This window comes from Lissotriton helveticus, chromosome 2_1 (assembly GCF_964261635.1).
Source record: "Lissotriton helveticus chromosome 2_1, aLisHel1.1, whole genome shotgun sequence".
Taxonomy (NCBI): domain Eukaryota; kingdom Metazoa; phylum Chordata; class Amphibia; order Caudata; family Salamandridae; genus Lissotriton; species Lissotriton helveticus.
The window spans coordinates 823247892-823263669 of NC_136059.1; positions in this window are offsets into that span (position 1 = coordinate 823247892).

Consider the following 15778-nt stretch of genomic DNA (forward strand, 5'->3'; position numbering starts at 1 on the left):
ATGCACACTTATTAAAGTGAAGCACCCTACACTAATCCAGACAACCCTTATGGCGATGTTAGTGGCCTTAGACAACCACAGATAGCTCTCTAAGTGGTAGCTGTGGAGAGCAGCCTTCAGGCTTGGTCCAAAAGGAGTGGTAAGCAGCTTGTTTTATCAGAACTAATCATGTAGTGTAAGTTAAACGAAAAAGAACCACACAGTGTAGTTATAACAATAGGTATATTTCTTATACACCCTCACTAACACATTGGTATATCGCCTGTTAAGTAAATAAGTCCAGGAACCAAGTAGAATCGTAAAGATGTTTATTTATGATTCAAGTATAATAAGCCAAACCGCATCAGGAACTCAGCACAGCTGCTGCATCAAGTCTCAAGCTGCTTCATCTGATCACCGATGACACCTGGGGATTTCAAGTGTCATCAGTAATGTTATGAGAGAACAGCTCATGACATTAAAGTGCTACTACGCTTTAACCATAAACACAACACATCTCCTTCCTTTGACAATTTTAAATTAGCATTAGTATATTTTACTAACATAAAATTTATTCTTTCTAAACTAATTCTAAACATTAAAACATATTCAGTTTAATATATTCTTCCTTGACTGATTCTAAACAATAAAAAATGTATACATTTTCTTTCTAAAATAAATTAATTTCCTTTCTAATTAGAACAACACACCACCCCCCCAAAACTATATAAAAAGAAATACAAAATCAGTGGAGAGTTAACATTTTGTTACATAGTAATTCAAATAAATAGGTGGTTTAATGACTGTCCCAAATCAATTCACAGGAATGTCTTCTACAGACGGACTTTGATTATGAATAGCAACACTTTCTAAATCAATTAACTCTGTATATTCAGAATTTGAAGAATTCTCAACCTGCTCACGTTCATAATCAAGCCAATGGACACTCCTTGCAATTTGATGACCATCCTGAGTTCCAACTCTGTTATCCAAACTTTCCTTCACTTTTACATTTCTTCCTAGATGCCAAACTTTACCATCTGACAACTTGACAGAATTCTTGAAAATTTCAATCACCTTTAAGGGTTTAGAGAATTTGTTCTGACCTTTCTTTACTTTGAATGTCAATTTAACCCTTACTAAATCACCAACTTCCAAAACAACTACTGTAGTATTATGTCTGGAGTCATAATGTTTCTTATACTTATCTTGATGTAACATAGTTTTCCTTAACCTGTACTGGTGACCACTCCAACAATTTTGAGTGTTTCGTCCAGCACTGGTTGTCTTTAGTAAATGGTACTCGCCCCTTCATGATAGTAAAAGGACTAAACCCTGTGACAGTAGGAGTGATGCGATACATCCATACCATTTTCTTGATTCCAATAATATAATCCTGACCTCTCAAATTGGCTAATTGAATGGAGTCCTTGATAACACGATGAAACCTCTCAACTTCACCATTTCCACTTGGATGATATATAGACGTAACCTTGTGAGTTATGCCATTCCGTTAAAAAAATTCTTCCACTCTATGACACTTGAATTGAGCACCATTATCTGTGATAATAACTTTAGGTAGGCCCTCTCTTTGGAATAACTCATCCATGAATTCCAGAATGTTGTCTGAATCAGCCCTATCTACAACCTTAATTTCAGGCCATTTCGAGAAATCAATCAATCAATCAGAGCATTTATATAGCGCACTACTCACCCGGAGGGTCTCAAGGCGCTAGGGGAGGGGGGGTCCGCTACTGCTCGAACAGCCAGGTCTTGAGCTGCCTCCTGAAGGCAAGGTGGTCCTGGGTCAGGCGGAGGTGAGTCGGGAGGGAGTTCCAAGTCTTGGCGGCCAGGTAGGAGAAGGACCTTCCTCCTGTGGTGGCTCTTCGGATGCGGGGGACGGCAGCGAGGGCGTGGCTGGTCGATCGAAGCTGGCGAGTGGGAGCGTAGAAGTTGAGGCGGCTGTTGAGGTATCTTGGGCCTTGGTTGTGTAGGGCTTTGTGTGCGTTGGTGAGGAGACGGAAGGTGATTCTCTTGTTGACCGGGAGCCAGTGCAGATCTCTCAGGTGTCCGGAGATGTGGCTGCGACGGGGGATGTCTAGGATGAGTCGTGCTGAGGCGTTCTGAATCCGCTGGAGTCTCTTCTGGAGTTTGGCGGTGGTTCCGGCGTAGAGGGAGTTGCCGTAGTCCAGACGGCTGGTGACGAGGGCCTGGGTGACCATCTTCCTGGTCTCGGTGGGGAGCCACCGGAAGATCTTACGTAGCATGCGTAGGATGTTGAAGCACGACGAGGAGACGGCGTTGACTTGTCTGGTCATGGAGAGGGAGGAGTCCAGGATGAAGCCCAGGTTGCGTGCGTGGTCCGTTGGTTTGGGTGCGCTGCCTAGGGCGGGGGTCCACCAGGAGTTGTCCCAGGCGGAGGGTGAAGATCCCAGGATGAGGACTTCCGTCTTGTCCGAGTTCAGTTTCAGGCGGCTGTTCATCATCCACTTGGCTACGTCTGTCATCCCTTCGTGTAGGTTGGCTCTGGCGGTGGCGGGGTCGTTGGTGAGGGAGAGGATCAGCTGGGTGTCGTCGGCGTAGGAGATGATGTTGAGGTTGTGTTGGCGTGCGATGGCTGCGAGGGGGCTCGTGTAGACGTTGAAGTGGGTTGGGCTGAGCGAGGAGCCTTGAGGAACGCCGCAGATGACTTCGGTGGCTTCTGATCTGAACGGGGGGAGGCGGACTCTCTGTGTCCTTCCGGCGAGGAACGAGATGATCCATTCCAGAGCCTTCTCCTGGATTCCGACGTTGCTGAGGCGCTGCACTAGGGTACGGTGGCAGACAGTGTCGAAGGCCGCGGAGAGGTCTAGGAGGATGAGGGCCGCTGTTTCTCCGTTGTCGAGCAGGGCTCGGATGTCATCGGTGGCTGCGATCAGGGCGGTCTCGTGCTGTGGTTGGCTCGGAAGCCAGACTGCGAGAGGTCGAGGGATCCGTTTGTCTCGAGGAAGGCGGCCACCTGCTTGTTGACGGTCTTCTCGATGACTTTTGCAGGAAACGGGAGCAGCGAGATGGGGCGGTAGTTCTTGAGGTCGGTGGGGTCGGCTGATGGCTTCTTTAGTAGAGCGCTGAGTTCGACGTGCTTCCAGCTCTCCGGGAAGGTAGCGGTGTCGAAGGAGGTGTTGATGATGTCCCGCAGGTGGGGTGCGATGACAGCGTCGGCCTTGTTGAAGACGTGGTGGGGGCAGGGGTCGGTCGGAGATCCGGAGTGGATGGAGTTCATCGTGCGGACGGTGTCTTCGGTGCTGATCGGGGTCCAGGCGCGGAGGGTGGTGGGGGGCGGTGGTTCAGTCGTGGCTTGCGTCGGTTGAGTGCTGAAGCTGTTGTGTATGTCCGCGATCTTGTTGTGGAAGTAGGAGGCGAGGGAGTTGCAGAGGTCTTGTGAAGGGGTGATGTCGTTGTTTCCGGCGTTGGGGTTGGAGAGCTCTTTAACGATGTTGAAGAGTTCCTTGCTGTTGTGTGCGTTGTTGTCCAGTCGTTCCTTGAATGCAGTTTTCTTGGTGGCGTGGATCATAAATAATGGAAATAATCTACAGCAACCAAAATATACATATTACAACCATCCCTTGTAATAGGCCCGTGATGTCAAAACCTAAAGTTTCCCACTGCATTTCTGGGCACTGGATAGGACATAAAGGAGGAGTGATAACCTTTTGTGATTTATCAGAATTTAAACCAGCGGAACATGCTCTGACAGACCTTTCAACCTCCGAATCAACCCCTGGTCACCAATACGGTTCTCTCAAGCATTTTTTTGTCCTCACTATAACAAGGTGTCCTTCATGACACAGCTGAATAACTTTTCCTCTCAAATCTTTTGGTGGAATGATTTTCTCACCACGTAGAATATTGCAATCTTTAAGTGATAATTCATCATGTACTTCCCAGAATTGTTTTAACTCCTCATTCAATTAATTTTTACTGGGCCATCCATTCACAATACACTCCTTGACTTTGACAAGAAGCTCATCTTTAAACACACACTCTTCCCATTCTTGTGGACTTTAAGAGTTATAATCATTTTTTAAATCAATTGCAGCAACCTGTAAATCATCTCAATTTTCAGTGGAAGACATTATTGGCAAGGGTAACCTACTTAAACAATCAGCTACTTGATTCTTAACACCAGGAAGATAATGTATACCTATAATTTAGAAGCCTGACTGACATCCTAGCAATTCTAGGGGTGGCATTTAATAACCCCTCTGAAGAAAGGAATTTTACCAAGGGTTTGTGATCACATCTCACATTCACATGCAAACCTCATATGAAACTCCTAAAATGTTCCAGTCCCCATACAACAGCCAATGTTTCTCTTTCAATTACTGAGTATCTCTCCTCAGCTGGAGAAAGAGCTCTAGATGCATAGGCAACAGCCATTTCTTTTCCATTTAACTCTCTTTGGGATAAGACTGCCCCTAAACCCTTCTGACTGGCATCAGTAGTGATAATACATGGTAAACATGGATCAAAACCAACTAACTCCTTTGCATCACACGATTCGTTCTTAAGTTTGCCAAAATCACTATCCAATTCATCAGTCCACAAAAATGTTGACTTATTTTTCAGTAACTGACGCATGTTAAACGTTTTTTCTGAAACATTTTTAACGAATTTTCTATAAAATTCTATTAGGCCTAAAAAGGACCTTAACTCATCTTTGTTCATGGGTGCGGGGGCATTTCTTATGGTCTTAACTAGATTCATTTTTGGTTTTATACCATTTACTGAGATCTCGTGCCCCAGGTAATCTAAGGAGTCAACTCCAAATTTGCACAGAGATAACTCAGCAGTGAGTCCCCTTTCTTTTAAGATGTCTAACACTGAGTGAATTCTCCTATCATGAACGTATTTATTTTCACCCATGATAAGGATATCATCCTGAAAAAATAGGACCCCCGGTAGATCATGAAATAACTTGAACATAAGCTTTTGAAATACAGCAGCCGCTGACGCAAGGCCAAACGCCATGCGTAAAAAAGGAAAACATCCTTGGGAGTCATAAATGTTGTCATACTTCTACTATCTTCGTGCAGCACAACTTGATGATACGCTGAGGTCAAGTCAATAACAGAAAACAACTTCATGCCTTTTGTAAGAGATATTAATTCATTGCTTTTGGGTAAGGGAAATCTCTCAACGACAATATTCTCGTTGAGAGACCTCAAATCAATGCATAGGCGAACCTTGCCTTTGGCCTTGCGGGCTACGACCAAAGGTGCAACCCAATTTGAAGCCTCTACTTCCTCAAAGATGCCATTATCTAAAAGACGTTTCAGTTCTACATTGACTTCATCTCTGACGGCCCAGGGAACATGCTGGGACTTATGAACTACGGGTTTTGCATCATCTTTAAGGATGATTTTATGAACAAAACCATTAAGCGGACCAACCTTTTTAGAAAACATTTCAGGATATTCTTTCTCTAATTCAAGATGATAATCCTCGTTTGAGTTTAAAACCATTACTTTTTCAACTCCGTTGGGGTTAAGAATTATGCTCAAATTCCTTTGGTCAATCCACCTCAACACTGCAGGACCATCTAATGCTACATATAATTTTCCAATTGACGATCTACCCTTGAATTCAAAAGTAAGTTCTCTATAACCAATTAAATCTATTTTTTCACTTGTAAAACTCGCAGGAGATATATCTGAAGGAAAAAAGTTAGATCCTAACACTTTAACAAAATCTTATTCCCACTCTACCTTATCAATGATTGTGTACGGAGAACCTGAATCCACTACAATCAATGTTTCAACACCACCAATGGTCATTGCACACACAGGTTTAGATTTGCAATTAATGTCTAGTGAGTTAACAGAATCAGAAATCCCTAAGAAAACAATCCACATTTCTGTTTGAATTATCATCACCTGAAGAATTAGAAGAGGAATCATTATAATCTTCTTTAACAAGAGTAACATATTTCTTCTTATTAATGTTCCGCCGACATGCTTTGGTAAAATGACCAATGAGACCACATAGAAGGAATTTCTGTTTCCTGCCAGGACAGTTCTTAAAATTAGCTAAATGACTTTTACTACCACACCTAAAGCATTTCAATTCTCTATTGGTAGTATCTTTAGGTGTTGGAAATGTGACAGATTTAGATTTAGTTTTAACCTTGCTTACAGTAGCTCTATCTACCTCCTTAGGAGATTCAGAAATTGCTTTTGCACATTTGTCAGTAATTTCTGCTTTCTTAACTAAGACTACTACGTCAGACAATGCAGCTTCACCATGTACCCAAAGGCGTTCCTGAACATGTTCATTGTTTACATACATGATCCTTTGATCACGGATTAGTTCTTCCTCCAATGATCCAAATCTACAAGACAAAGCTAATTTCTTCAAGTCAGATTCGAAATCCTCTATTGACTCTTATTTTTCTTGTTTTCTTCCAAAAAATGTATGACGATCAATTGCTATGCATACAGAAGTCGAATAATATTTATCTAGATCTTCCAATGCAAGAAGAAATACATTAGAATCGTCTGCAGGATGTGTTTTCTTGCTCATAGAATTGTAGACTTTCAAACTCTGTGGACCAAGTGAGTGAAGTAAAATTTTATTTTTTCTGGCTTGTGTTAATTCATCTTCACCATCATCTAAAGCATCAATATAATTTAAAAAATATTCCCTCCATTCAAGCCATTTAATAGGAGGCTCTCCTTTGGTTGATGAGAACGACTGCAGAGGAGTTAGAGAAAATGTTTGCGCAGCACACATGCTTAATAACAGTTCAAAAACTAACTTCTGAAATACTTTGCTAGAGAATTACACTTCAAACAGCTGAAATACTATGCTAGAGTATTACACTTCAAGTGTTTAATAACACAATCAATAAAGAAATGTGAAGAAGAGTATTAAGATAAAGTAATCAATTGTAGCCTAAAGGTGTGTTTTTCAACTCAAGAATAGAAGAAAAAAAAAAGTAAGATCGTAATTAATAGTAAATAAGAAAGACTTATAACATTCTGGTATTATTTCAATAGTATAACAGTACCTTCTAATATCCTACAATGTCTGGATGAAATGACAAGCTTGAATAATGGTGTGCGTACCACCGTAGAGCTTGTTGAACGTGGTATGAGGTGATACGCTTAGGAAATGGTGTGCGTATCACCGTAGAGCTTAATGAACTGTGTGTGAGGTAACACGCTTGATGAATGGTGTGCTTATCACCGTAGTATCGTGTGCGTATCACTGTAGAACTTGAAAACACCGTGCTGATAACGCTGACACGCTTAATACAAGGTGTGCATGTCACCGTAATATCTAATAAACGGTGTGCGTATCACCGTAGTAACACGCCAACATCACCCTTCAATTTTGCTTCAAAAACAGCGTGCGTATCATCGAATGACAACAAAAGGTAGGAATTTCAAGATGGCCGCATGTAATGCGTGATTACGTATTCCAGAAGGTCAAAACTAATTTACGTGGCTTGCAACGCCGCTCACTACGTTCCCATGCAGCTACATCATACAGCAGAACGAACACTGGAGCATCCAATGCAACGAAGTTCTAAATGGCAGGTACGTTATCGGAATGTTGACAAATTTGAATGATGCAGTTAAAATTTCAGTAGGAGAGTACTCCTTAAATACTTTTCGGTGTTGGCCTTGAAGCATTATGAGAAAATGTACTCACAGACATCTACCGACATGGCACGATTCCCTTAATAGTGGTTTTTTATCCTCGTCGATTAGTCTGCGGATTCGATTTCCGTTATTTACTCCAGAAGTTCTTCTTGTCGTTGCCAAAATTGTTAAGTAAATAAGTCCAGGAACCAAGTAGAATCGTAAAGATGTTTATTTATGATTCAAGTTTAATAAGCCAACACCGGACCAGGAACTCAGCACAGCTGCTGCATCAAGTCTCAAGCTGCTTCAACTGATCACTGATGACACCTGGGGATTCTAAGTGTCATTAGTGATGTGATGAGAGAACATCTTGTGACATTAAAGTGCTACAATGCTTTAAACATAAACACAACATCGCCTACCTGGAAATATCAACACAATACACACAATATTTCCAAAGGAAACAAGCAAGTAAGCACAAATACACAGTGGTCTCCAGTGGGAGATCAAACCATATACTAAAGAAGTGGAATGCGATTGAAGTCCAGGCTTGACCCAGAAGACTCAAAAGAGCTGGGGAAATAAGGAACCAAACAAGGTAAGTACCCAGGAACCCCAGGGAGGTTGTGTGCAGAGTGTAAACACAGCTGCGTACTCAATGCAAGTCTATGGGGAAGTCGTGGATGCAGTTTAGAAGTAGGACCCTTCAGTGCTCGGAAAATCCATTCGACCACTCGCATTTGCGAGTCAGATCCATTCAGGACGAGCTATTTTTAGGTCCTTTTCGCCCTTTCTGGTGAGTAGGAAGACAAACTGACACTTGACCTCTGCCTCTGAAAGCAGAGGAAAAGTTACAAGATAGCAAGATTTTAAAGGCATATTTATTGCTCACAAAGTAAATGAGCAATAAAAATGCTTTTAAATCTTGTTAACTTGTCACATTTGCTCCTCAGCTTTCAGAGTCAGCGGTCAAGTGCATTTCAGTTAGGTCAAGGAGATTTTGTAGGTAACTAGATCTGCAGGTCAAGTGCCATTTTTATGATTTTTCGAGCCCTGATCCTTCCCAGTAGACCGTGAAGAAACCCTGTTTAAGATGGAAGGTTTCAGAGTCACCCCAACCGTGGATACCTCAGGAACAACAATACCTACACCCGGGAAGCCAGCTGCAAATGTGCGACGTGATGTAAAAAGCCACTGTAGACCACAATGGTGGACTTCAGTGAAGATGCTGCTGGCGAAGAAGGTGAAAGAGTCCAGTGGAATCCAAGGATGGATTCTTGAAGAGGAGTACCTGCAAGCAGAGGAGACAGAGTCTATGCCACTCAGGAGTGACCAGCAGGCACGGAAGGCCAATAACCACCGATGACAGAAGATGCAGGACAGTTGAGGGTGACCTTATTGCTGCAGTTGTGAGGACCCGGCGACACAGTAGAAGACCAGGAGCTGTTCACTAGCTGTCCCACGTCGGAAGTCGAGAACCAGGGGTTCGGTGTCCGGCGGGAGCACCAACAAGTCTTGGCATCAGCCATAGACGTGGTAAACGAAGAGGGTGCTGTGTCGAGACCAGCAAGGTTCAGATGACTCACCAAAGGTAGGAGAGTCAGAGCAGGCCAGAGCAAGTAGGGAGCCCACTGAATCTAAAGAAGACCCTCAAGAGGACCCATAGGCGAAGGCACAGGAGCCGCAAGAGAACCTCGAGTAACTCACCAAGGATGCAGGCCCGTGGTGCAGAGGATGCGTAGAGGACGAAGACCTTGGTAGCAAGAGATGCTGGAGGCTGGAGCTGCTTGTGGCCCGAAGATCTCTGGAGGACAGAGTCAGGAAGCTTGGCAACGACAAGTCAACGCGGTGCGCAGGGGTGCTGCTCCAGCGGCTCCAACGAGAGATACTGGCCTCAAACTTGCTGAGAAGACAGTGCTGGCCTCAAGGGAGCTGCAGAACCACCACCTGTGTTTCTGAGCCTTTGGGAGTCCATGGGACCGCAGGAGAAGCAGACTGGTCAGCTTTGCTGCAGCGCCTGCAGATGCAGGTGAGTGACTCCTTAATGCCAAGGGAGATTACTTCAGGTGTCTTTGCCCACAGGCTTGGAGAAGAACCTGGATGAAGCACAGCCACAGAAGACTGGCAGTACGACGAAACCAGGAGCAGCAGGAGTCTTCCTTAGTGCAGTCTCAGTTCCAGGCGACATCCATCGAGGTCCAAGGTGCCCAGATGGTTAAAGGTGAAGTGGTTTCGGATCTGAATCTTGTCCCACAACGAATCTGAAGAGCCACCCACATATAAGCCCTTAAGTCCCTAGGGAAAGGGTTGGGACGATTCAGGGATCCCTCCCAGAGAAGGGTCTGGAAAGAGGGGAGGATACTCCCATGTCTTTTGTCCAGTTTCATGCCAGAATGGGAGCCAACGGCTCCCTGAACTGGTTCCAACTGGAGTATGCAAGGAGGGCACCAATGTGCCCTTCAAAGCAGTCTGGGTGGCGCTGGCAAGCGCCTCCAGCCCAATACACTAAGTCCTGTCTGGGAGGGGGTCACACCTCCCTGTGACAGGAAACCTATTGTTCTGCCTTCCCTTATTCGAGCTCAGCTCAGCAGCAGGAGGGCAGAATTGTGTCTGTGGTCGGCCGTAGCACTAGCTTGCTATTAGACCCTCAAAGGCTTGTACCGGAAATACAGGGGGCTTCCAAGGGGAGCTCCCCAGTAGATGGGATCCTACATCCAACAATGGAACCTGTGTTACGTTAGGATTCCAACATGTTTGATACCAAACATTACTGGTTTCAGTGCAGCCAATATATAGTTAGACAGCTCGTAATTGACTTGATGTCCACTATATGTATTAAGTGGCTGACTGCACTTACAAAGCCTGGAGATTCGACTCCTGTGTTTGTAGGGGGTATCATGTACAAGCAGGGCACCCTCACACTTCTAACCTAGCACCCTGCCTTCAGGATTGAAAAGTCTACCTTAGCGGTGACTTATAGGTTTTAAGTGCAGTGACCCCTGATGTAAGGAAACCTATATCTGTTGTGAGTGGTGCTAGAACCAGCTCACACAGGCTGCAGTGGCAGGCCTGTAGTCACAGTTTGAGTGGTCTCCCATAGGTATCATAATACATGCTGCAGCCCATGGGAAACCCCTGGTGTACCTATGCCCTGGGTACCTTAGTACCATATACTAGGGACTTAGAAGGGTACGCCAGTAGCCAATTGGGAAGGTACCAACGTGCTTACCATAGTCAAATTTAGGGAGAGAGCACAGTGACTGTCAGACTAGTCATAAAAACAGAATAACACCAGCTAAAAGTAGTGGTAACCATGAAAGCAGATTGTACTTTCCTACACCAGCTTTCAGAGATGGTATGGCAAGTGCAGTTAGAAACAGTTATTTATGCCTGGCACCAACTAGTGTATTTCTCCTGGCTTCTCCCAAAGTGAATGAGTAACAGTTTCCAGGGGTAACCCTACCTACTTTTGAAACTGTTCCTGTTTGCCCTTCTGTCAACAATCCCACAGTGTCCCATCACACGTAAAATCCAAGATGGGGGAAATCCTTTTATCTTTGTGCAGAGCCTGTGCGCCTTCCTAGAGGTGTGACCAGGATAATAAACACTCTCCTTTTCTGAGGTCACCCTAAAACAGAGGTAGTTTTCCTGCCTCTATGTTTGGTGACAGCCTGATTAGGAGGACAAAAGCCAGGGCCTTTTCAGGTGTCACCAAACATTTGCCTGTTACAGGGGACAACCCATCAAAGTAATTTAAGTTCCTGAGACCAACACACTGATCTTCCTGCCAGGAGGTGAGAAAAACACCTTTTGACACCCAAACAATTGTACCTGTCCTGTGATAAGTTTTCGTACCATTCATCAGGGCTAATTCCTGGCAGTGCCACTGCTGATGAGCGAATGCAAATTAGCCCCCAGCAGCTTCAAGCAGGGAAAAGGTAACTTTCTAAAACATACCTTTCCCTGATATTCATTAAAATATGACCACACCATGGAGTTGGGATTTTAGTGACTATTAGAACATTGGAATGTTGGGAGCTCCATTGAAAACAATGGAGTGCTCTGGGCTTATAATGGCTGGTATAAGCCTGGAGCTCCAACATTCCAATGTTTCTTTGTTCACAGCTCTGGCTGTGAACAAAGGCTTCAGGAAGCCTGAGGGGATTCCAATCCCCTCAGGCTTCCAAAAGGCTTTGTTTTTTTTGTTAGAACATTCTGTCCTCTAATGACTGAATGTTCTAATAGCCTTATAGCCCTTCGTAGATGGGCTATACCGCTATTAAAGTCCCTCTCCCTTGTTAAAGGCCCTCGCCTTCGGCTCGGGGCCTTTAACGCTGGAGAGGGCCTTTAATAGCCAGTATAGCCCTCTACGGCGGGCTATTAATTGTGGGTTTCTAAATTAATTATTAATTATTAATTGTGGGTTTCTAAAGCGCTAGAATCGACTCCCGAAGGAGTATCTCTGCGCTGTAGACCGCTGGGGAACCCGTCCTGGCTTTCCCTGTGAGATGGTCCCTACTGGGTATGTCGAAGGTGAAACCAGGCATCCCCGGCGTATGTGGGAGGCCGTTGTGGAGATGAGGCAAGCTAATGCCCAGAGTTGCCGAGTGTGATCCCTGGTTAGAGTAGGCACCGAGGCGAGAATTATCGAGTCCGCTGACCCTGGTCCACGACCCTGCCGCGTCGGGGATAGAACCCTGGTCCCGGGCCGTCCTCTGCTTCCGGGTCTGCCGCCTCTAACCAGTGAGCCACACCACTCCACTATAAGGCTATATTAAAACATTGGAATGTTGGGAGCTCCATTGTAGACAATGGAGTGCTCCATGCTTCTAAGGGCCGGTAAAGGCCTGCAGAGCAACATTACAATGTTTTACAAAGGCCTCTCGGAGCTGGAGGGGATTTAAATCCCCTCGTGCTTCGAGAGGCCTTTGTTTTATTTGTTAGAACATTCTGCCCTCTAGTGGCAGAATGTTCTAATAGCCTTATAGCCCTTCGTAGCAGGGCTCTACAAGCTATTAAAGTACCGGTCCCTTGTTAAAGTCCCTCGCCTTCGGCTTGGGCTGTTAACGCGGGAGGGGGCCTTTAGTAGCCGGTATAGCCCGCTACGGTAGGCTATAAGGCTATATTAAAAATATTTATTTCATTATTTTTCTAGCTGAACTCTAACCAGAGATACCAACTATTATATTTACTATAACTTCTCTGGTTTCTCTTTAGAATAGCAAAGCCTTCTTACAGTGAAAATAGCTTTGGATGATAGTCACTCTAAGGGCATCTTAATGTTAACTTGACATTTCTACTGTCCTACTTTTATATACCATGCACCTGCCTTGTCAGCTACCAAGCATACATTGGGGTTTCTTTTTGATATTTAAAGCAAATGCTTTTATCTGTCAAAAAAAGTATGTTGAAAGAATGCACAGTTGTTTTTACAGTGTAGCAGTCAAGATACACAGAGCAGTCCTGAAGTGATGTTGTACTGCTGTTGTAGTTGATGGCACTATAGGTACTACAGTCCTCTAGTGCCATTACATTTCCAGACCCTGTGCTCACTTTCTGCACCATTTAGTAGGAACTTCCAGGCATGTTGAATGTTCCATTAACCTGTGGAAAAGTAAATTTTGCCATGTTCTGTGTCCCTACGTGTTCCCCATCTTATGCTATATGTGCATGATTAATATGCATATGTATTCCCCATGATCGATTAAAGACGCAATTACAGTTGTGTCCATCTCTAGTATGCCAGTTCCTAGTTTTCGTGAATACAACGAGCATCAGGCCTATGTAAAGTTATGTTGCCACGTTTTACAGTGTGCACGTTAATTCATTGAAAAGTCTCCGTTTCTAGGCCTCAAAAGGGCCCGGACTCAGATTCAGCTCCTGTCTCCTGAACCCTCTCCGAGGAGCGATACAGCCCCCACCTGTATCCCTGACCCTTCACTTACTTCCTGCCTCACAGTGCCCGGCTCGGCCTGGCTCTGCCTCCCAGTCTGCCAAGAGTATGTTATGATTCTAGTTATCAGTCCAGCCCTCCTTCTCTGCATTCCTAAGCTACTGAATCGCATCAATAGTTTCCGTCACAGTCTAGCCTTTACGTCTCCATGTAAGAGAAATACTGTATTTATGGTCATTAAATATTCCTCAACACGCACTACATGTAGAATAATGCATGCACCAGTCTTAGTGTCTGTTAGCCTTTACCCTGATAACTTTTGGATTCTATCAACATGTTCTCTAAACATCAGATACTAGATAGTGTTTAGGTACATGTCGCTCTGACTCTCCAGACTTTCGTCTCTCCTTCTAGCTCAGAAGTCATAGCCCCCAGCTTCTCCCTAGTAACACGTCATTGCCAGCTTGCGCGCACCACTAGGTTAGAGGTCCCGGCTCCTTCGGTAGCCCCCTCCATGTTTCCGCCCCATTTGTGACATATTCCGTTACGTTTACATCACATGTCTATGTATACGCCCGCTTCACGCCTCTTGTTACACCTACTTTCTGCCTTATCTTTCGCGACTGCTATAGGCCCTGCCTACTGTTACGCCTATTGTATTGAACACCATGTATTTTGTTTAAGTATATATACTTGTGCACTGTTATTAAAAGTTGCCATTCCTTTGTCCCTGCCCCGTGCAGCGCTGCCATCCTATTCCCGTGCAGGTTGTCCTGTTCCTGTCCTTTATGCTGTATTAAACCTGCAAACTCCTACTACCTCGAATCTTGACTCTTATTTATTGAGCTATCTGTTATTGTATATCTAGTCAAAAATAGAGGTATTATTTATTTATTTACCACATAATGGCGCCCGAATAGGGACTTGCCCTTTCCCCACGCGCCGGTGAAGCCACGCAAGCCCCCTGATCCTCTGCAGCCGTGACGGAACCATACCGGCCACGTGCAGATATTTCTGCTTCAAGTATCCCTCAGGCCCACGGAGGAGACGGAGGTTGCGGTCCAGCGTCCAGACGAGGCGGTGGAGGAACGCGGCGAGTCCCGACCAGAGCCCAAGCCGAGAGTCCAAGGTCCGAGGTATCCGGAGGCCCACCTGTAACTGAAGTCCGAAGTTCGTCCGTCCGTCGTCGTAGCAGTCCAGTCCAGTCCGAGGCCTTCCGTTCTTGCTGCCCGGTGAGTACCGTTGCTGGGGTAGTATCTAGACAGGGTCAATTGCATTGTCTCTGGTCCGTGGGTTTGGGTACACAGATCCAACACGAAGTGTCCACTTAGGTGGATGCGGGTCCTGACGTGTCTCTTTATGAGACCGGTAAGTTTCGTACTGTTTTAGCAGTGCATCTCGTTTCTGTTCTAGTCCGTTCTGTTCTCGAGAAATTCATGTATTCTGTTTCCAGTATTCCAGGTAGTATTTTGTCCGAACTGTTATTTTAAATGTCATTCATGTATTTCAGTGTCGTGGTATGAAAGTGGTGTACCTTCAGTAATTATCGTGTTCATTGTGTATTGTAATTGTGTCTAGACTCCAGCCCAGTCATGCCATTGTTTTCAAAGTTACGTCAGTTAAGAACTAGAAAAGGTCTGTTAGAAGAAGCAGTTCCTGTCCCGCCTAGGGACAGTCCAGGTCATTTTATGTATCAAAAGCATGGCATAAGTGCCATATTATATCTAGATTTGTGGGTGGAGTACACCAAACAGTTAGAAGAAAAGTATAGATGGCCCGTATCGGGTACATGGGATGCCGAGTGCATCATGCGAGTAGAAGAAGCATTATGGAAAAAGAAAGCCAGACAGTCACAGAAAGATGCCATCGAGTTATGGCGCAAAGAATCTCATAAAAGAACCGAAAAAGAAATCAGAAAGTCAGAATTAAGTAGAGAATCCTCAGAAAGAGCCCAAGAAAGGGAACTAATCGAAATAGGTGAACGAGTTAAAACCGAACAGTCAGACAGACAGAGGAATGCCCTTATTAAGGGTATGTATCCTCTTCTTGCCGAGGGCTTGCCAAAAGCAACCCCGGAGGCATCCAGTAATTTTCCGCCACCCTTAGTTCCGACCAAGCTACGTCACAAACCGACCGCAGCTGATATTTTTCTCTCGTCCTATTTGGACGACACAGTCCCAGAATATGCAAATCCTGTTCCGCCAGCTCCTGTAAATAATGTAAATCCTGCTCCTCCAGTCACCGGGGCACCTGTTACAGCACCTGTTACGGTACCCCC